At 47.2% G+C, this 23,030-nt stretch overlaps 1 protein-coding gene across 2 annotated transcripts in view; it reads right to left on the bottom strand.

The window, feature by feature from the left end:
- Positions 1-23,030, bottom strand: part of TMEM198 (transmembrane protein 198) — a 189,770-nt gene that overhangs the window by 125,625 nt on the left and 41,115 nt on the right. The gene's annotated exons all lie outside the window — the stretch shown is intronic.

Here is a 23,030-nt window from a genome sequence, read left to right as displayed (position 1 = left end):
AAGGCTAATCCGGCAAAGCACCCATAGGCCTATTGAAAACAATGGGAGCCTCCGTTAAACGCTTGCTCTGAGCAGGTGTTAAAAATGCTGATAAAAATGACGCAAAGAAATCTTTTCGATTTCTTTGCACCATTTTTTGGGCCCCCCTGACAGGGGAATGCCCCTCTTGCATACATTATGCCTGGCACAGGCATAATGTGGTGCAAGGGGTTACAAAGTGGTGCAATGCTGGCATCGCACCACTTTGTAAATATGGCGCCGCGTTTTTGGCCATTTAACGCCACATTAGCGTTAGAAAAATGACAATAATATTTTGTTAGGATGCCGCTAGGTCCTCTTAAATCTGGACCAAAGAACTGCATGGTTGTCACAAAAGATGCTGTTTGATCTGCTTGTAAACTTGACCAGAGATGGATCGGGACATTGTAACAAAAACTAAAAAAAGTCTCATAGTGTAGACATTAATTCTTTCTTTCTAGGTCACAACATACTTTTTTTTGTGATGCAAGATGTACAGAGTTTTTTTTATTTCACAAGTGTACTTAAAGTTTTGCCCAGGCCTAGTCCTCGTCTGGACTAAACCACTCCATTTATGGAGAATGAAATGAGAACTGAAATTGTGATAGACAGGCTTAGGAAATTCTAGCCAACTAGGCAAAAGTCACAGCATTTTCCAAAATGTTAAGCTTGTCTCTGTAGTTATAAAGGAGGGAAAACTGTATTTAAAATAGCAGTATCCTTTTCCAAGCAGGGCTCTACTGCGTTCTTGGGCAACATACCCTCAGCATGAAAAAACAAGTAAGGTGTTGCTTCATTTTCTAAGCACGAGCAAGGAATCAGTTAGAGAAGCCAGGGCACAAAAATACGTTTTGTGGGGGAGGTGGGGGCACTTTTTTGTGGTAATGGCGTTAGGTGAATTGAATTATTTATTGATTACCTGGGGAATCAGCGAGGAGCATGAGTTGGATAGGGCAGGTGAGGGACCTCTATGAGGCTTAGCTTGTGGTTGCACTGTTGGGGATTGACATTGCTTGGGTTACGTTTTTGGTATGAGTTCACAGGTGAACAGTGCTTAATATGTGCCGGTGTTTTTCTGGTGCTCAGAGCTGGCACTTATTTATAAACACCAGTATCTGTTATGGGATTACACCACACAGTGGCACTGTGTGGCTGCTCTTCAGCCGAATTCATCAGTGCAGTGTTTATTTAAAAATGGTAGCACATAGGTAATGCTTGTTGTGGCATTTGGCAGCAGTTGCAAGGCTGTTGGGTGTGCCAGTTGGAGTGGAGTCCTATGAAGTCCCTTGGGCCCCAGCACTTAATTTTATTTACAAATTAACCACTGCAGGGGGTTCTGGGTGTGGATGGTGAACAATGGTGGAACAGGCTGGTATGAAGGTCTAGTGGGGTAATCTGACAGATTGTGTTATTCTGTGTAGGGGCACGTGATACAGATAGTAGGAAGAAGTAAAGGGGGATGACTTGGTTCAAAAGTGGGTTACAATGTTGGTTTATGAACTCTTAGGTGGTGGTCACTGAGGTGAGGCGGATGGGCTAGTGGGGTTGATGGTGGTAGACTAAGAAGACTAGTGTTGTCACGCAGCTGAAATTGGGATGTCTAGAGCTGTGGGCAAGGTTAGAGACAGCTCTGAGTTCTAAGTGTACAGGTGGAGGCAGTGGGCACAGTTAGAGATAGCTGTAAGTGCTATGTGTACATGTAGAGGTGCAAGGAACGCTTAGCAATAGCTCTGAGACCTGTGTGTACAATTAGAAATTGGGATGTCTAGAGCTGGGGAAACCAGTCTTCTGGTTGTTGAGATGTGGCCAATACAAATCTATTGGCGATGTGGTTGGATTAGAGGAAGCGGAAGAGTGAGGTGTATGGTGTTAGGCCATGCTGAGGTTCCTATCATCATTCTCTCACAGCACATGAGCCTAGAGTGCACGGTTGGGTCAGGAGCTGACTCCGTGGTGCTGTGGCCCAGGAAAGTGCGCGGGCAAGGCGAGCTGTGAGTGGAAGGTGCCTCAGGAGGTGGATGGCTGAAGAAAGGTGTGAAAGGCGCAGCAAGCCATGAACTGCAGACGATGCAACTTTGAGCTTATATATAAGATAAAATGTTTTGTTCTTATATATAAGATAAAATGTTTTGTTACGTATCTGCTGCACCAAACGTCAAGCAATGAGAATATACAGTTTTAGATGGTTTGAAAATTAAGTTGAAGACTTCTAAGAGCTAAATGGCGAACCAAAGTTATAAGCACTGCTCAGAGAAGGGAGTGAGCGTTCAGGAAACAACACAACGCTCAGCAGCAGCATGCACGGCTCCGGGGCGGGTGTGAGGCTGCCCAGACCACAGACCCTGACACAGTATGTGTTGTAGTGCGAGGCGGCCTGCGACCTCGGAGTTTGCAGAGCCCGCCTGGGCGTGGGGCAGCCCTCCGGTGTTTTACTTTGCATTCTGGGAGTTGTAGTCCCACTTTTACAGCGGGCTAAGACTGGCGGTCACTGGCCGCACAGCAGGCCTGGGCAGGGACGGCCGTGGGTGGGCGGCTCAGGCCGAGGGTTATCAAGGCTCCGGGAGGGCGGGTCAGTGTAAACTCCCTGTTGACAGGAGCTCACGCCGCACCCACACTGGCCCCCGCACAGCTCTGCGCCGACCCCTGCGGCACTTCCGGCCGCGCGCCGCCTCGGACCCGGAAGAGTTAAAGTGGGACCTGCTCCCGGGGCAGCCTTTAATCCGCCTGTCAGAGGGCGCGGAGGCGCTTCTAGGTCCGCCCGCCCTGCGGCGGAAGGAGCCCTCTGATTGGGGCACGCGCTGTTGCTAAGGCGAGCAGCCTGACTCTGATTGGTTGATCCGGCCCCGGCTTGACAGAAGTACCGGGCTCGAGGCAGATGTGCTGAGGGAGTGACGGGCGAGGGGCGCGCGCCTGCGTCACTCAGACTCAACCATTAGCGTCGCCGTGATGGGGGGAGGAGCGTGATGGGGCGGAACCATTCATTGAGCCTGCGAAGGGGGGGGGGGCGTGCAGGTGAGGGCCTGAAGTACCGGGAATACAGCATTAGTGAAAGGACAGAGGGGGTAGATGCACGGTGTCCAACCCCGACGGTGCAGAGGGCCAGGCACTGCCAATAACATGCGTCCACCTCCAACATACAATGCACCCTCAATAACAAGCATGTCCACAGGCACCACCAATAACAAGCAAATAACAAGCATGTCCACAGGCACCACCAATAACATGCATCCACCTCCAACATGCATCCACCTCCAATAACATGCAATGCTCCTCAATAGCATGCATGCACCACCAATAACAAGCATGTCCACAGGCACCTCCAATAACATGCATGTTGTTAGGCACCACCAATAGCAACCGTGCACTACCAATAACAAGCATGTCCACAGACACCAACAATAACATGCACGTCCACAGACACCACCAATAACAAACATGCACCACCAATAACAAGCATGTCCACAGACACAACCAATAACAAGCATGTCCAAAGACATCACCAATAACAACCATGCACCACCAATAACAGGCATGTCCACAGACACCACCAACAACAAACAAATAACAAGCATGTCCACCGACACCACTAATAACAAGCATGCACCACCAATAACAAACATGTCCATAGACACCACCAATAAGAAGCATGCACCACCAATAACAAGCATGTCCATAGACACCACCAATAACAAGCATGTCCACAGACACCACCAATAACAACCATGTCCATAGACACCACCAATAATAAGCAAATAACAACCATGTCCACAGGCACCAACAATAACAAGCATGTCCACAGGCACCAACAATAACAAGCATGTCCACCGACACCACCAATAACAAGCATGCACCACCAATAACAAGCATGTCCATAGACACCACCAATAACAAGCATGTCCACCGACACCACCAATAACAAGCATGCACCACCAATAACAAGCATGTCCATAGACACCACCAATAACAAGCATGTCCACAGACACCACTAATAACAAGCATGCTCTACCAAAAACAAGCATGTCCATAGGCACCACCAAAAATAAGCACGTCCACAGACACTACTAATAACAAGCATGCACCACCAATAACAAGCATGTCCACAGACACCACTAATAACCAGCATGCTCTACCAAAAACAAGCATGTCCATAGGCACCACCAAAAACAAGCACGTCCTCAGACACTACTAATAACAAGCATGCACCACCAATAACAAGCATGTCCATAGACACCACCAATAACAAGCATGTCCACAGGCACCAGCAATAACGAGCATGTCCATAGACACCACCAATAACAAGCATGTCCACAGATACCACCAATAACAAACACGCACCACCAATAACAAGCACGTCCACAGACACCACCAATAACAGGCTTGTCCAAAGGCACCACCAATAACATGCACGTCCACAGACACCACCAATAACAAGCATGTCTACAAGCATCACCAATAACAAGCATGTCCACAGACACCACCAATAACATGCTCGTCCACAGACACCACCAATAACAAGCATGCACCACCTATAACAAGCATGTCCACAGACACCACCAATAACAAGCATCCACCAATAACCTGCATGTCCACAGACACTACCAATAACATGCACTTCCACAGACACCACCAATAACAAGCATGCACCACCAATAAGAAGCATGTCAACAGATACCACCAATAACAAGCATGTCCACAGGCACCACCAATAACAGGCATGTCCAAAGGCACCACCAATAACATGCACGTCCACAGACACCACCAATAACAAGCATGTCTACAAGCATCACCAATAACAAGCATGTCCACAGACACCACCAATAACATGCTCGTCCACAGACACCACCAATAACAAGCATGCACCACCTATAACAAGCATGTCCACAGACACCACCAATAACAAGCATCCACCAATAACCTGCATGTCCACAGACACTACCAATAACATGCACTTCCACAGACACCACCAATAACAAGCATGCACCACCAATAAGAAGCATGTCAACAGATACCACCAATAACATGCTTGCACCACAGATAACATGCCAGGGGTGTGGAATTTATTAAAATATCTACTTGTCCAGGGGACAGGTTGCTTCTCAAATCTACTTGTCCTGTAAAAAGATCTACTTGTCCCTTTGGTGCCATGTAGTGTGGCAACAAATTATAGCAGCAATCTCATTATGTAAGAGCTCAGATAATAGCCTCTCTGATTATGCCAGGGCTACTACCATAGTAGGGCTTGAATACTTGCAGTTTCAATCCCTACTGTAGCAATTTCCTTATTTTGCCACCTTTCTGCAGATCTGCATACTGGGGCTGGAGGAAGCAGTAAGCAATAGTTCCAGGACTGGAATGCCTTTGAGTCCGCAAACCTACTAACCTGCATGTTTTAAAGATTTTCACCAGCTTCTCTCTAATATTTTCCCATAATAAGAAAGGTTGGACATTTACTCCTGACAATGGCAGAATTAGAACTTCTTCCAGGGTTGGGAAGAAAGTGGCTGGAGGGAAAATGAACTTGCAAATGCTCAATAGATTTTCACATGAGCAAATCTACACATGCGTATTTACCCATGCTAAAATACAGTTCACAAATATTTTATAGGGGTACGGCAGATACCATAGGTGCACTTTTGTGACTTTCTTTAAGAATTTGGGGCCACATGTAGGTAGGTTCAGATTTGCGACCCGCAAATTGCTAGTCAGATCGACTCGCAATTTGCGAGTCGCAAATCCTAATGTAGGATGGTGTCCCTGACACCATCTGTGATTCGCAAGGGCTTCGTAAATGCCCACCTCAAGAATAATCTTGAGGTGGGTCGCAATTTGCGATCCCCTTGCGAATGGCGGCCCTCACAGGGATGGTGGCCTGCTGGAGACAGCAGACCACCATGTTGGTGACTGCTTTTCAATAAAGCAGTTTTTTTTTGTAATGCAGCCCGTTTTCCTTAAAGGAAAACAAGATGCATTACAAAAACGAAAAATGAAACGTTTTTGTTTCATTTTTTCAGAGCAAGCAGTGGTCCGCAGGACCACTGCCTGCTCTGAAAAAATGTTTACAGTGACATTCACAATGGGGAAGGGGTCCCACGGGGACCCCTTCCCTTTTGCAAAAGTGTTAGCACCCATTTGAAATGGGTGCAAACTGCGCTTGGTTTGCGTCCGCGTTCGCGGTCACAAAACAATCCTACATTGCACTGCGAGTCGCAATTAGGAAAGGAACACCCCTTCCTAATTGCGAGTCGCAAACCCGTTTTGCGATTCGGTAACCAGGTTACTGAATCGCAAAACTGGGTTTGTGCATCGCAATGTGCTTTTTGCACGTCACAAACAGAGAAAGTCGCTGTTTGCGACATGCAAAAAAGCTACCTACATGTGGGTCTTGGTCCCTAATTAGGTCTGGTGTTAACAAAGACATTTTGTTTTTATTAAACTTCTATTTCTCTCTCTTTCGGCTGGCTTTACTGTGAGTGATCGCACTCTGCTCTTCCACAAGGAGCATATTGGCACACAAAGTCGTTTTGTTCAGTGTCGGGAACTACAGTGGCAATCAGTGACGTAACGAAACTGGAGGGGGCCCCTTTGCACAGAACATGGAGGAGCCCCCCTCTCCAGACCCACTCAGGGCAGGTGCTGTGCTGAAGGGGCCCCCTGGAGGGAGGCTGCGGAGCCTTTGTTATGCCACTGGTGGCAACGTGTGCTTTTAGAGTTCAAAAACTTTTTTTTTTTTTTTGCCATTGTTTGTTACAATGTTGAGGGCCTGGTAGCTCCCACAACAATAAAGTGTTACAAAAGCCATGTCAAAACAAGACACGCATTGATGAAACTGAAAGACTTAGAAAAATGTCAGATCAGTTGGCTTTGTCAGTGTTTGTTTATTTTCATGCTTCCCATAATCGTGTTGAAAATGGTTACATTGATTTTCAATTAGAAATATTTTTGGGAAATACTACCATGCATCAACACATTTTACTAAATGACACTTCATTTGCATCTAATCAGACAGCATTCTGGGAGCATTATACTTAGCCTCATAGCCTAAACTTTTCAAACATGTGTATACACGTTTTTTTTTTTTTGTACTGGAACCAACGTCAGTAGTGAAGTGTGACCTTAAAACATTTATTTACAGCACTCACCCTAATAATGAAGACTTTCAAATAATGAACCATAAATACAAGTTCGAACAGCATTATCTTTTGGAAACATTACCTCAACTGCAGAGAGTTCCACTCTCTGTAAACAGGCAGCCAAAGGGTTTGTGCTGCAGAGGGTTGGGCCTACTTGTCCCAAGGACAAAGTAAACATAAAAACTTGTTGCCCTTGACCCCAAACAAGATGTCCCGGGCGATAGGAATTCCACAGGCACCACCAATAACAAGCATGCACCACTATTAACAAGCATGTCCACAGGCACCTCCAAAAACATGCATGTCCACATGCACCTCCAATAACATGCATGTCCACAGACACCATCAATAACATGCATATCCACCACCAATAATATGCATGTCCACAGGCGCCACCAATAACAGCCATGCACCACCAATAACAACCATGTCCACAAGCACCTCCAATAACATGCATGTCCACAGGCACCTCCAATAACATGCATGTACACCACCAATAACAAGCATGTCCATAGACACCACCAATAACAAGCATGTCCACAGACACTACAAATAACAACCATGCACTACCAATAACACACATGTCCACGGACACCACAGATAACAAGCATCCACCACCAATAACATGCATGTCCCGCCACCAATAACAAGCATTTTCACAGACACCACCAATAACAAGCGTGCGGCACCAATAACAAGCATGTCCACAGACACCATCATTAACATGCACTCCACAGACACCACCAATAATAAGCATGTACCACCAACAAAAAGCATGTCCACAGGCACTACCAATAAGAAGCATGCACCACCAATAACAAGCATGTCCATAGACACCACCAATAACGAGCATGCACCACCAATAACAAGCATGTCCATAGACACCACCAATATAAGCATGTCCACAGACCCCACTAATAACAAGCACGTCCACAAGCACCACCAATAACAAGCACATCCATAGACACCACCACTAACATGCATGTCCGCCACCAATAACAAGCATGTCTCCAGACACCACCAATAACAAGCATGTGCACGGACACCACCAATAGCATGCATGTGAACATACAACACCATTAACAAGCATGCATCACCAATAACAAGCATGTCCATAGATACCATCAATAACCAGCACGTCCACAGGCACCACCAATAGCAAGCATGCACCACCAACAAAAAGCATGTCCACAGGCACTACCAATAAGAAGCATGCACCACCAATAACAAGCATGTCCATAGACACCACCAATAACGAGCATGCACCACCAATAACAAGCATGTCCATAGACACCACCAATATAAGCATGTCCACAGACCCCACTAATAACAAGCACGTCCACAAGCACCACCAATAACAAGCACATCCATAGACACCACCACTAACATGCATGTCCGCCACCAATAACAAGCATGTCTCCAGACACCACCAATAACAAGCATGTGCACGGACACCACCAATAGCATGCATGTGAACATACAACACCATTAACAAGCATGCATCACCAATAACAAGCATGTCCATAGATACCATCAATAACCAGCACGTCCACAGGCACCACCAATAGCAAGCATGCACCACCAACAAAAAGCATGTCCACAGGCACTACCAATAAGAAGCATGCACCACCAATAACAAGCATGTCCATAGACACCACCAATAACGAGCATGCACCACCAATAACAAGCATGTCCATAGACACCACCAATATAAGCATGTCCACAGACCCCACTAATAACAAGCACGTCCACAAGCACCACCAATAACAAGCACATCCATAGACACCACCACTAACATGCATGTCCGCCACCAATAACAAGCATGTCTCCAGACACCACCAATAACAAGCATGTGCACGGACACCACCAATAGCATGCATGTGAACATACAACACCATTAACAAGCATGCATCACCAATAACAAGCATGTCCATAGATACCATCAATAACCAGCACGTCCACAGGCACCACCAGTAACAAACATGTCCATAGACACAATCAATAACATGCATGTCCTCCAGCAATAACAAGCATTTCCACAGGCACCACCAATAACTAGCATGTGCGCGGACACCACCAACAGCATGCATGTTCAGATACATCACCAATAACATGCATGGCCACCAACAATAACAAGCATGTGCATATAAAACACCAATAACATGCATGTTCACAGACACCACCAATAACATGCATGCACCACCAATAACAAGCATGTGCAAAGACATGTATGTCCACAGACACCACCAATAACATGCATGGTGTAGGAGGCTGGACTGGCTTGTAGTGAGTACCAAGGGGTACTTGCACCTTGCACCAGGCCCAGTTATCCCTTATTAGTGTATAGGGTGTCTAGCAGCTTAGGCTGATAGATAATGGTAGCTTAGCAGAGCAGCTTAGGCTGAACTAGGAGACGTGTGAAGCTACTACAGTACCACTTAGTGTCATATGCACAATATCATAAGAAAACACAATACACAGTTATACTAAAAATAAAGGTACTTTATTTTTATGACAATATGCCAAAGTATCTTAGAGTGTACCCTCAGTGAGAGGATAGGAAATATACACAAGATATATATACACAATAGCAAAAATATGCAGTATAGTCTTAGAAAACAGTGCAAACAATGTATAGTTACAATAGGATGCAATGGGGAAACATAGGGATAGGGGCAACACAAACCATATACTCCAAAAGTGGAATGCGAACCACGAATGGACCCCAAACCTATGTGACCTTGTAGAGGGTCGCTGGGACTATTAGAAAATAGTGAGAGTTAGAAAAATAACCCTCCCCAAGACCCTGAAAAGTGAGTGCAAAGTGCACTAAAGTTCCCCTAAGGACAAAAGAGTCGTGTTAGAGGAATAATGCAGGAAAGACACAAACCAGCAATGCAACAACTGTGGATATCCAATCTAGGGTACCTGTGGAACAAGGGGACCAAGTCCAAAAGTCACAAGCAAGTCGGAGATGGGCCGATGCCCAGGAAATGCCAGCTGCGGGTGCAAAGAAGCTTCGACTGGACAGAAGAAGCTGAGGTTTCTGCAGGAACGAAAAGGGCTAGAGACTTCCCCTTTGGTGGACGGATCCCTCTCGCCTTGGAGAGTCGTGCAGAAGTGTTTTCCCGACGGAAAGACGCCAACAAGCCTTGCTACACGCAAATCGTGCGTTTGGCGTTTTTGGACGCTGCTGGGGCCCAGGAGGGACCAGGAGGTCGCAAATTGGACCTGCAGAGAGAGGGGACGTCGAGCAAGACAATGAGCCCTCACTGAAGCAGGTAGCACCCGGAGAAGTGCCAGAAACAGGCACTACGAGGATGCGTGAAACGGTGCTCGCCGAAGTTGCACAAAGGAGTCCCACGTCGCCGGAGACCAACTTAGAAAGTCGTGCAATGCAGGTTAGAGTGCCGTGGATCCAGGCTTGGCTGTGCACGAAGGATTTCCGCCGGAAGTGCACAGGGGCCGGAGTAGCTGCAAAGTTGCGGTTCCCAGCAATGCAGCCCAGCGAGGTGAGGCAAGGACTTACCTCCACCAAACTTGGGCTGAAGAGTCACTGGACTGTGGGGGTCACTTGGACAGAGTCGCTGGATACGAGGGACCTCGCTCGTCGTGCTGAGAGGAGACCCAAGGGACCGGTAATGCAGCTTTTTGGTGCCCGCGGTTGCAGGGGGAAGATTCCGTCGACCCACGGGAGATTTCTTCGGAGCTTCTGGTGCAGAGAGGAGGCAGACTACCCCCACAGCATGCACAAGCAGGAAAACAGTCGAGAAGGCGGCAGGATCAGCGTTACAGAGTTGCAGTAGTCGTCTTTGCTACTATGTTGCAGGTTTGCAGGCTTCCAGCGCGGTCAGCGGTCGATTCCTTATCAGAAGATGAAGAGAGAGATGCAGAGGAACTCGGCTGAGCTCATGCATTCGTTATCTAAAGTTTCCCCAGAGACAGAGACCCTAAATAGCCAGAAAAGAGGGTTTGGCTACCTAGGAGAGAGGGAAGGCTACTAACACCTGAAGGAGCCTATCAGCAGGAGTCTCTGACGTCACCTGGTGGCACTGGCCACTCAGAGCAGTCCAGTGTGCCAGCAGCACCTCTGTTTCCAAGATGGCAGAGGTCTGGAGCACACTGGAGGAGCTCTGGACACCTCCCAGGGGAGGTGCAGGTCAGGGGAGTGGTCACTCCCCTTTCCTTTGTCCAGTTTCGCGCCAGAGCAGGGGCTAAGGGGTCCCTGAACCGGTGTAGACTGGCTTATGCAGAATTGGGCACATCTGTGCCCAACAAAGCATTTCCAGAGGCTGGGGGAGGCTACTCCTCCCCTGCCTTCACACCATTTTCCAAAGGGAGAGGGTGTCACACCCTCTCTAAGAGGAAGTTCTTTGTTCTGCCATCCTGGGCCAGGCCTGGCTGGACCCCAGGAGGGCAGCTGCCTGTCTGAGGGGTTGGCAGCAGCAGCAGCTGCAGTGAAACCCCAGGAAGGGCAGTCTGGCAGTACCAGGGTCTGTGCTACAGACCACTGGGATCATGGAATTGTACCAACAATGCCAGGATGGCATAGAGGGGGCAATTCCATGATCATAGACATGTTACATGGCCATATTCGGAGTTACCATGGTGAAGCTACATATAGGTAGTGACCTATATGTAGTGCACGCGTGTAATGGTGTCCCCGCACTCACAAAGTTCAGTGAATTGGCTCTGAACAATGTGGGGGCACCTTGGCTAGTGCCAGGGTGCCCTCACACTAAGTAACTTTGCACCTAACCTTTACCAGGTAAAGGTTAGACATATAGGTGACTTATAAGTTACTTAAGTGCAGTGTAAAATGGCTGTGAAATAACGTGGACGTTATTTCACTCAGGCTGCAGTGGCAGGCCTGTGTAAGAATTGTCAGAGCTCCCTATGGGTGGCAAAAGAAATGCTGCAGCCCATAGGGATCTCTTGGAACCCCAATACCCTGGGTACCTCAGTACCATATACTAGGGAATTATAAGGGTGTTCCAGTAAGCCAATGTAAATTGGTAAAAATGGTCACTAGCCTGTCAGTGACAATTTGGAAAGAAATGAGAGAGCATAACCACTGAGGTTCTGATTAGCAGAGCCTCAGTGAGACAGTTAGTCACTACACAGGTAACACATTCAGGCACACTTATGAGCACTGGGGCCCTGGGTTACCAGGGTCCCAGTGACACATACAACTAAAACAACATATATACAGTGAAAAATGGGGGTAACATGCCAGGCAAGATGGTACTTTCCTACACAACCCCCCCCCCAAACGAAGGACAATAAGACTAGCCATTACCTGATGAGTCTTCATTGTCTAAGTGGAAATATCTGGAGAGTCCATCTGCATTGGAGTGGCTACTCCCAGGTCTATGTTCCACTGTATAGTCCATTCCCTGTAGGGATATGGACCACCTCAACAATTTAGGATTTTCACCTTTCATTTGTTTTAGCCAAAGTAGAGGTTTGTGGTCTGTCTGAACAATGAAGTGAGTGCCAAACAGGTATGGCCTCAACTTCTTCAGAGCCCAGACCACAGCAAAGGCCTCCCTCTCAATGGCAGACCAACGCTTTTCTCTAGGGGTCAACCTCCTACTAATAAAAGCAACAGGTTGATCCTGGCCCTCAGAATTAAGTTGTGATAGGACTGCCCCTACTCCTAATTCAGATGCATCAGTTTGGACATAGAATTTTTTAGAGTAACAAGGGCTTTTCAGGACAGGTGCAGAGCACATGGCCTGCTTCAGCTCCTCAAAAGCTTTCTGACAGTTTGCTGTCCATAATACCTTTTTAGGCATTTTCTTGGATGTGAGGTCATTAAGAGGGGCTGCAATGGAGCCATAGTTCTTAATGAACCTCCTGTAATACCCAGTGAGGCCTAGGAAGGCTCTCACCTGAGTCTGAGTGGTAGGGGGAACCCAATCAATAATAGTTTGGATTTTCCCCTGAAGTGGTGCAATCTGTTCCCCACCAACAAGGTGTCCCAGATAAACCACCTTACCCTGCCCTATCTGGCACTTTGAAGCCTTGATAGTGAGGCCTGCCTTTTGCAGAGCCTCCAAAACTTTCCATAGGTGGACCAGGTGATCATCCCAGCTGGAGCTAAAGACAGCTATATCGTCCAAATATGCTGCACTGAAAGCTTCCAGCCCTTGCAGGACTGTGTTCACCAACCTCTGAAAAGTGGCAGGTGCATTTTTCAAACCAAAAGGCATTACAGTAAACTGGTAATGTCCTCCAATGGTAGAAAATGCAGTCTTAGGTTTAGCATCTTCTGACAATTTGATCTGCCAATACCCTGCAGTCAAATCAAAAGTGCTTAGATACTTGGCAGATGCCAGTGTATCTATACGCTCATCTGCCCTGGGTATAGGGTGAGCATCAGTTTTGGTTACCAGGTTGAGACCTCTATAGTCTACACAAAACCTCATTTCCTTCTTTCCATCTTTAGAATTGGGTTTTGGTACCAGTACCACAGGAGAAGCCCATGGACTGTCAGAGTGCTCAACCACTCCTAGTTCCAACATTTTCTGAACTTCTTGCTTTATGCAGTCCCTGACATGGTCAGGCTGCCTATAGATCTTACTTTTGACAGGTAAACTGTCTCCAGTATCTATAGTGTGCTCACACCAAGAAGTGGTGCCTGGCACAGTAGAGAAGAGTTCTGAAAATTGTCCTAGGAGATTTATGCAATTATCTTTCTGCTCAGCAGTAAGACAATCAGCCAAAACTACACCTTCCACAAGAGCATCTTGTTCTGTGGAAGAGAAGAGATCAGGTAGAGGATCACTGTCTTCTTCCTGTCCCTCATCTGTTGCCATGAGCAGGGTGAGATCAGCCCTGTCATAGTAGGGTTTCAGGCGGTTGACATGGAGCACCCTAAGGGGACTCCTGGCAGTGCCTAAGTCAACCAAGTAGGTGACTTCACCCTTCTTTTCAACAATTGTGTGGGGTCCACTCCATTTATCTTGGAGTGCTCTTGGGGCCACAGGCTCCAAGACCCACACTTTCTGCCCTGGTTGGTACTGAACCAAAACAGCCTTCTGATCATGCCATTGCTTCTGGAGCTCTTGGCTGGCCTGAAGGTTTTTACTGGCCTTTTTCATGTACTCAGCCATCCTTGATCTGAGGCCAAGTACATAATCCACAATATCCTGTTTAGGAGCTTTTAACGGTTGTTCCCAACCCTCCTTTACAAGTGTGAGTGGACCCCTAACAGGGTGTCCAAAAAGAAGTTCAAAGGGGCTGAAGCCCACTCCTTTCTGGGGTACCTCCCTGTAGGCAAAAAGGAGGCATGGTAGAAGGATATCCCATCTCCTGCAGAGTTTTTCAGGGAGTCCCAAAGTCATGCCTTTGAGAGTTTTATTAAATCTCTCCACCAGTCCATTTGTTTGTGGATGATAGGGTGTTGTGAACTTGTAAGTTACACCACACTCCTTCCACATGGCCTTTAAGTATGCAGACATGAAATTGCTTCCTCTGTCTGATACTACTTCCTTTGGGAAGCCCACCCTGGAAAATATTCCCAGGAGGGCCTTTGCCACTGCAGGAGCTGTAGTGGTCCTTAAAGGAATAGCTTCAGGATATCTTGTGGCATGGTCCACTACCACCAAGATAAACCTATTGCCTGAAGCAGTAGGAGGGTCAAGGGGGCCAACTATGTCAACCCCTACCCTTTCAAAGGGAACCCCAACCACAGGCAGTGGGATAAGGGGTGCCTTTGGGGTGCCACCTGTCTTGCCACTGGCTTGACAGGTTTCACAGGACTTGCAAAATTATTTTGTGTCCTCAGACATCCTAGGCCAATGAAACAGGGGAACAAGCCTGTCCCAAGTTTTCATTTGTCCTAGATGCCCAGCTAAGGGAATGTCATGTGCCAGTGTTAGGAGGAACTTTCTGTACTCCTGAGGAATCACTAATCTCCTGGCAGCTCCAGGTTTAGGATCCCTATGCTCAGTGTACAAGAGGTTGTCCTCCCAGTAAACTCTGTGAGAGTCACTGACATCCCCATTAGCCTGTTTGACAGCTTGCTGTCTGAGACCCTCTAATGTGGGACAGGTTTGCTGTGCCACACTCAGCTCCTCCCTGGCAGGCCCCCCTTCACCCAAAAGCTCAGCAGTGTCTGCTTCCAGCTCCTCTGGTGTAGGTTCTGCACAGGGAGGGAATTCTTCTTCCTCAGAATTAGAATCCACTGTAGAGGGAGGGATAGTAGGAAGTGGTTTGCTTCTACTAGCCCTAGCTTTAGGGAGCACTTGGTCCATTGTTCCAGGATCCAAGCTTCCCTGTCCTTTTTGCTTTTTGGCCTGAGCCCTTGTCAAAGCAAAAATATGCCCTGGGATGCCCAGCATTGCTGCATGGGCCTCCAACTCCACATCTGACCAAGCTGATGTCTCCAAATCATTCCCTAATAGACAGTCTACAGGTAAATCTGAAGCTACCACAACTTTCTTTGGACCAGTTACCCCCCCCCAGTTGAGATTTACAACAGCCATGGGGTGGCTTTGTGTTATGTTGTGAGCATCGGTTACTTGGTACTGGTGTCCAAGTATGTGTTGTTCAGGGTGCACCAGTTTCTCAATCACCATTGTGACACTGGCACCTGTGTCCCTGTAGGCCTGGACCTCAACACCATTTATTAGGGTTAGTTGCTTGTACTTCTCCAAGTTATGGGGGCAAGCAACCAAAGTGGCTAAATCAATAGCCCCTTCAGAGACTAAAGTAGCCTCTGTGGTCTCCCTAATCAGACCAACCCCAACTAAATTACCAAAAGTGAGCCCAGCTACTCCCTTGGATTGGCTATTAGTAGGTTTGCTCCCACCACCACTGCTATTAGTAGGGACACTAGGTGTAGCAGTAGGGGTTGTAGTGGTAGGAGCTGTGGTGCCTTTCTTTGGACAACTGGGATCTGTTGTCCAATGGCCTTTTATTTTACATAAATAGCACCATGGTTTCTTTTCCTTGTTCTGATTAAAGGAGGATTTGGACCCACCACCCCCACCAGAGTGTTTTTGTGGGCCTGATGAAGACTCATTTTTAGATTTGTCCCCACCCTTGTCAGAAGACTTACCATCCTTCTTTTTGTTGCCATCTTTGTCACCCCCTGTATGAACTTTTCTGTTCACTCTTGTTCTGACCCATTTGTCTGCCTTCTTTCCCAATTCTTGGGGAGAGGTCAGATCAGAGTCCACCACGTACTGGTGCAACAAATCAGACACACAATTATTAAGAATATGCTCTCTCAGGATCAAGTTATACAGGCTGTCATAATCAGTAACTTTACTGCCATGTAACCACCCCTCCAAGGCCTTCACTGCCTGGTCAATGAAATCAACCCAGTCTTGTGAAGACTCCTTTTTGGTCTCTCTGAACTTTATCCTGTACTGTTCAGTGGTTAAGCCATAACCATCCAGGAGTGCATTCTTAAGAACTTGGAAATTATTGGCATCATTTTCTTTTACAGTAAGGAGCCTATCCCTACCTTTTCCACTAAATGATAGCCATAGGATAGCAGCCCACTGCTTTTGAGGGACATCCTGTACAGCACAGGCCCTCTCAATTGTTAATGTCATCCCCCTCCTTATAAGGGGGAACTATCTTGTGCAGATTCCTGGAATCATGCTCTTTTGCAGGATGACTATGGGGAATACTGCTGCTGCCACCATGGGTATCTAAACCCAACTTCTGTCTTTCCTTCTCTAATTCTAAAGACTGTCTATCCAAATCCAGCTGTTGCTTCTTGAGCTTCAGTCTGGTTTGTTCCACTCTCAATCTATTGAGCTCCCTTTCTAACAATCTGTCATCAGGGTGGGTGGGAGGGACATTTCTAGATACAGAGGTATGATGGGAATGAACAGAAGGAGACCTGTCCCTTACAGAGGGCACCCTAACAGCTTGGCTACCAGTAAAATGTGAGAGCACACCATCAGTATGGTGTGATTCAACCTCTGTACCAACTATGCTAGACTGTATAGTAATGGGCAGGCTGAGAAGTTTCTTTCCTGAACCTTTTCCTGGGGGAGTCCCTGGATCAGATTGAGAACCATTAGCTACTTTTTCACCAGATTTGGCACTCATGGCCTTATCCTGTACTCTAAGCATATTAATTAACAGTTCTAAGGAAGGATTCTTCCCTACACTCAAACCTCTCTCTATGCAGAGACTCCTTGCTCCTTTCCAGCTAAGGTGATCATATGCAAGTTTGGACAGTTCAACATTTTTTCCTGTGCCAGACATTTTTTTAGAGAGAGTTAAAGTGATAGAAAAAAGAAAAAAGTTTTCAGAACTTTTTGGAAAGACAGAAAAAACTTTTTTAAACTTTTAAGAACTTTTTTGAAAGTTTAGAAGTACTTTTCAGCACTTAGAAAAGAGTGAAAAGAGGAAATGCAAAACTTTTTGGCTATGTGTATATACACTGACCTTGTTTTGTATATTTTTCTCTTATGAAAAGTACAATGACAAGAGTGGTAAGTAGTCTCAAGCACTTATCCCACCACTGCACAACCAATGTAGGAGGCTGGACTGGCTTGTAGTGAGTACCAAGGGGTACTTGCACCTTGCACCAGGCCCAGTTATCCCTTATTAGTGTATAGGGTGTCTAGCAGCTTAGGCTGATAGATAATGGTAGCTTAGCAGAGCAGCTTAGGCTGAACTAGGAGACGTGTGAAGCTACTACAGTACCACTTAGTGTCATATGCACAATATCATAAGAAAACACAATACACAGTTATACTAAAAATAAAGGTACTTTATTTTTATGACAATATGCCAAAGTATCTTAGAGTGTACCCTCAGTGAGAGGATAGGAAATATACACAAGATATATATACACAATAGCAAAAATATGCAGTATAGTCTTAGAAAACAGTGCAAACAATGTATAGTTACAATAGGATGCAATGGGGAAACATAGGGATAGGGGCAACACAAACCATATACTCCAAAAGTGGAATGCGAACCACGAATGGACCCCAAACCTATGTGACCTTGTAGAGGGTCGCTGGGACTATTAGAAAATAGTGAGAGTTAGAAAAATAACCCTCCCCAAGACCCTGAAAAGTGAGTGCAAAGTGCACTAAAGTTCCCCTAAGGACAAAGTAGTCGTGTTAGAGGAATAATGCAGGAAAGACACAAACCAGCAATGCAACAACTGTGGATTTCCAATCTAGGGTACCTGTGGAACAAGGAGACCAAGTCCAAAAGTCACAAGCAAGTCGGAGATGGGCCGATGCCCAGGAAATGCCAGCTGCGGGTGCAAAGAAGCTTCGACTGGACAGAAGAAGCTGAGATTTCTGCAGGAACGAAAAGGGCTAGAGACTTCCCCTTTGGTGGACGGATCCCTCTCGCCTTGGAGAGTCGTGCAGAAGTGTTTTCCCGCCGGAAAGACGCCAACAAGCCTTGCTACACGCAAATCGTGCGTTTGGCGTTTTTGGATGCTGCTGGGGCCCAGGAGGGACCAGGAGGTCGCAAATTGGACCTGCAGAGAGAGGGGACGTCAAGCAAGACAAAGAGCCCTCACTGAAGCAGGTAGCACCCAGAGAAGTGCCAGAAACAGGCACTACGAGCATGCGTGAAACGGTGCTCGCCGAAGTTGCACAAAGGAGTCCCACGTCGCCGGAGACCAACTTAGAAAGTCGTGCAATGCAGGTTAGAGTGCCGTGGACCCAGGCTTGGCTGTGCACGAAGGATTTCCGCCGGAAGTGCACAGGGGCCGGAGTAGCTGCAAAGTCGCGGTTCCCAGCAATGCAGCCCAGCGAGGTGAGGCAAGGACTTACCTCCACCAAACTTGGGCTGAAGAGTCACTGGACTGTGGGGGTCACTTGGACAGAGTCGCTGGATTCGAGGGTCCTCGCTCGTCGTGCTGAGAGGAGACCCAAGGGACCGGTAATGCAGCTTTTTGGTGCCCGCGGTTGCAGGGGGAAGATTCCGTCGACCCACGGGAGATTTCTTCGGAGCTTCTGGTGCAGAGAGGAGGCAGACTACCCCCACAGCATGCACAAGCAGGAAAACAGTCGAGAAGGCGGCAGGATCAGCGTTACAGAGTTGCAGTAGTCGTCTTTGCTACTATGTTGCAGGTTTGCAGGCTTCCAGCGCGGTCAGCGGTCGATTCCTTATCAGAAGGTGAAGAGAGAGATGCAGAGGAACTCGGCTGAGCTCATGCATTCGTTATCTAAAGTTTCCCCAGAGACAGAGACCCTAAATAGCCAGAAAAGAGGGTTTGGCTACCTAGGAGAGAGGGAAGGCTACTAACACCTGAAGGAGCCTATCAGCAGGAGTCTCTGACGTCACCTGGTGGCACTGGCCACTCAGAGCAGTCCAGTGTGCCAGCAGCACCTCTGTTTCCAAGATGGCAGAGGTCTGGAGCACACTGGAGGAGCTCTGGACACCTCCCAGGGGAGGTGCAGGTCAGGGGAGTGGTCACTCCCCTTTCCTTTGTCCAGTTTCGCGCCAGAGCAGGGGCTAAGGGGTCCCTGAACCGGTGTAGACTGGCTTATGCAGAATTGGGCACATCTGTGCCCAACAAAGCATTTCCAGAGGCTGGGGGAGGCTACTCCTCCCCTGCCTTCACACCATTTTCCAAAGGGAGAGGGTGTCACACCCTCCCTCAGAGGAAGTTCTTTGTTCTGCCATCCTGGGCCAGGCCTGGCTGGACCCCAGGAGGGCAGCTGCCTGTCTGAGGGGTTGGCAGCAGCAGCAGCTGCAGTGAAACCCCAGGAAGGGCAGTCTGGCAGTACCAGGGTCTGTGCTACAGACCACTGGGATCATGGAATTGTACCAACAATGCCAGGATGGCATAGAGGGGGCAATTCCATGATCATAGACATGTTACATGGCCATATTCGGAGTTACCATGGTGAAGCTACATATAGGTAGTGACCTATATGTAGTGCACGCGTGTAATGGTGTCCCCGCACTCACAAAGTTCAGTGAATTGGCTCTGAACAATGTGGGGGCACCTTGGCTAGTGCCAGGGTGCCCTCACACTAAGTAACTTTGCACCTAACCTTTACCAGGTAAAGGTTAGACATATAGGTGACTTATAAGTTACTTAAGTGCAGTGTAAAATGGCTGTGAAATAACGTGGACGTTATTTCACTCAGGCTGCAGTGGCAGGCCTGTGTAAGAATTGTCAGAGCTCCCTATGGGTGGCAAAAGAAATGCTGCAGCCCATAGGGATCTCTTGGAACCCCAATACCCTGGGTACCTCAGTACCATATACTAGGGAATTATAAGGGTGTTCCAGTAAGCCAATGTAAATTGGTAAAAATGGTCACTAGCCTGTCAGTGACAATTTGGAAAGAAATGAGAGAGCATAACCACTGAGGTTCTGATTAGCAGAGCCTCAGTGAGACAGTTAGTCACTACACAGGTAACACATTCAGGCACACTTATGAGCACTGGGGCCCTGGGTTACCAGGGTCCCAGTGACACATACAACTAAAACAACATATATACAGTGAAAAATGGGGGTAACATGCCAGGCAAGATGGTACTTTCCTACACATGGTCACAGATATCACCATAACAAGCATGTCCACAGACACCACCAATAACATGCATGGCCACAGATACCACCGTTAGCGTGCATGTCCACCGACATGCATGTCCACAAACACCACCAATAACATGCATACACCATTAATAACACGAGAGCACAGGCACAACCAATAACATGCATGTGCCCATACACCACCAATAAGATGCATGTCCACCACCAAAAACATGTATGACCAACGCCAATAAAATCCATGCCCACCACAAATAACAAGCATGTGCACAGCCGCCACCAATAACAAACATATCCACAGACATGAATGTCCTCAGACACCACCAATAACAACCATGGCTACAGATATCACCAATAACAAGCATGTCCACAGACATGAATGTCTACAGATGCCACCAATATCAAGGATGGAAACAGACATCACCAAAAACAAGGATGGAAACAATAGAAACAGATACCACTAATAACAAGCATGTCCACAGACACCTCCGATAACAAACATGTCCACAGACATGAATGTCCACAGAAACCACCAATAGCAAGCATGGCCACAGATATCACCAGTAACAAACATGTCCACAGACATAAATGTCCACTGACGCCACCAATAACAAGCATGGCCACAGATATCACCAACTACAAACATCTCGACAGATATGAGTGTCCACAGACACCATCAATAACGAGGATAGAAACAGATATGCATGTTCACAGACATCACCAAAAAAAGGATGGAAACAGATACCAGTAATAACAAGCATGTCCACAGACACCACCAATAGCATACACGTCCAAACACACCACCAATAACATACACCCCCACAGACACCACCAATAAGAAGCATGTGCATAGACCAGGTTCAGACAGGAGACTAAAGGGTTTTAAAGCAAAAAATGTCCTGATTTAAGCTGCTCCCGCCTGGAGCTGCCTTTGCCTCAGTGTTCATCAAAGGGGGAAATTAAGTCCCCCGATGTTTTCTAAACTCTCCCTCTGTGGACTATCGGGGTGTTGGCCTGTATGTAATGCACCCAATTCAGGCCGGAGATTCGAGAGTTTTAAAGAAAAAATAGCTTAGTTTAGCTGCTTCCGCCTGGAAATGCACTCACTTAGGTGGAAGTCAGTGGGGAAAATAGAGCCCCCCAATTGTTTCACTAGTAACGCCCCTCTTTCCTCTTCTGAGATGTGGGCAGCTCTGTAATAAGGGTGCAGAGAGGGGAGGAGAAAGGGGAGGCCAGTGCAGGACTAGTGACTGCCCAGGAGGAGGCAGACTGCTCCACACCACGCCAGGCTGGATGGTCAGCCTCTTGGCACAGTCACCATAGTGCACATGTTCATAAGGACAGGCAGCGGATGTGGGGGCCTGCAGGAGCTGTTCTAATAACCTGGGGAGATCACTTCCGGTCCCAGGGGCAGCTCCCAATGACTGACCCCAGAACCCTCTTCGTGAAAAGGAAAGAGTCAGTATTACACACCCTCCCTTCCACAAAGCAACACAGTATAAGCGGTGTAATTAAAAGGAAAAAAACTGTTAAAAAGTGGGTCACAGTTTTAGCTCAAACTCATCAAACTACTGAAATTCACCAGTTATGGTTACCAGCGCACAGGATAAACCTCCTGCCGCTGGGCACGGGGCTGCTCTGTCCTCCTGATCTCTGATTTACTCATTCATCTTCGCCAAACTGATGTTCTGAGCTTGGATGGTGCATGAGTTACGGCACGTGTTGTATATGTCGATAACCATAACTATCAAATTTCACTGGTTTGACAAGTTTGAGCCAAAACCATAACTCACTTTTTACTTGTTTTTTCAATTAATTTAATTTTTTAATGATTTACTTAATTTAAATCCCCCCTTGCTCACCCAATGGCTGTAGCCAGGCCATGCTCCTAACCTACTGTGGCTACACTATGGGGGTTGGCTTCATGGCCAGACCTTTGCCCAACCCACCATGGATGCTCACCGCCCAGTGTGCATGGTCTGTCAAGTACCTGTTCTGCGCCCTGCACATTCTTTGACCAAGCCCTGTGCCCACCCACCTTCAGCTGTGTACAGCGATGGTTGGTTACAGTACTTGCCTGACCTTGCACAGGACTTAATTCACGAGCTGTCAAATTTCACTTAGAATAATTCAATAGCACCAACATTATAAGTAGATTAAAGTCTAAACTTTTATTTTTGCCCCCGCCAAATGAATCTGATGAAAACTTGACATAACCATTATTAAGTTAGACCACCTGAATGCCTTCAGAATTTTGGGTAGATGCATTAGTGTCAAATTTACCTGTCACATTTGCCGCAGAATTATCATAGAGTGCTAAACATAAGAGCAATTGAAAATGTTATTGGCCGCACTTTAACTTGCCCACTGGATGTACT

This window comes from Pleurodeles waltl, chromosome 3_2, assembly GCF_031143425.1.
Source record: "Pleurodeles waltl isolate 20211129_DDA chromosome 3_2, aPleWal1.hap1.20221129, whole genome shotgun sequence".
NCBI lineage: Eukaryota > Metazoa > Chordata > Amphibia > Caudata > Salamandridae > Pleurodeles > Pleurodeles waltl.
This window is presented reverse-complemented; position numbering and strand designations above follow the sequence as displayed.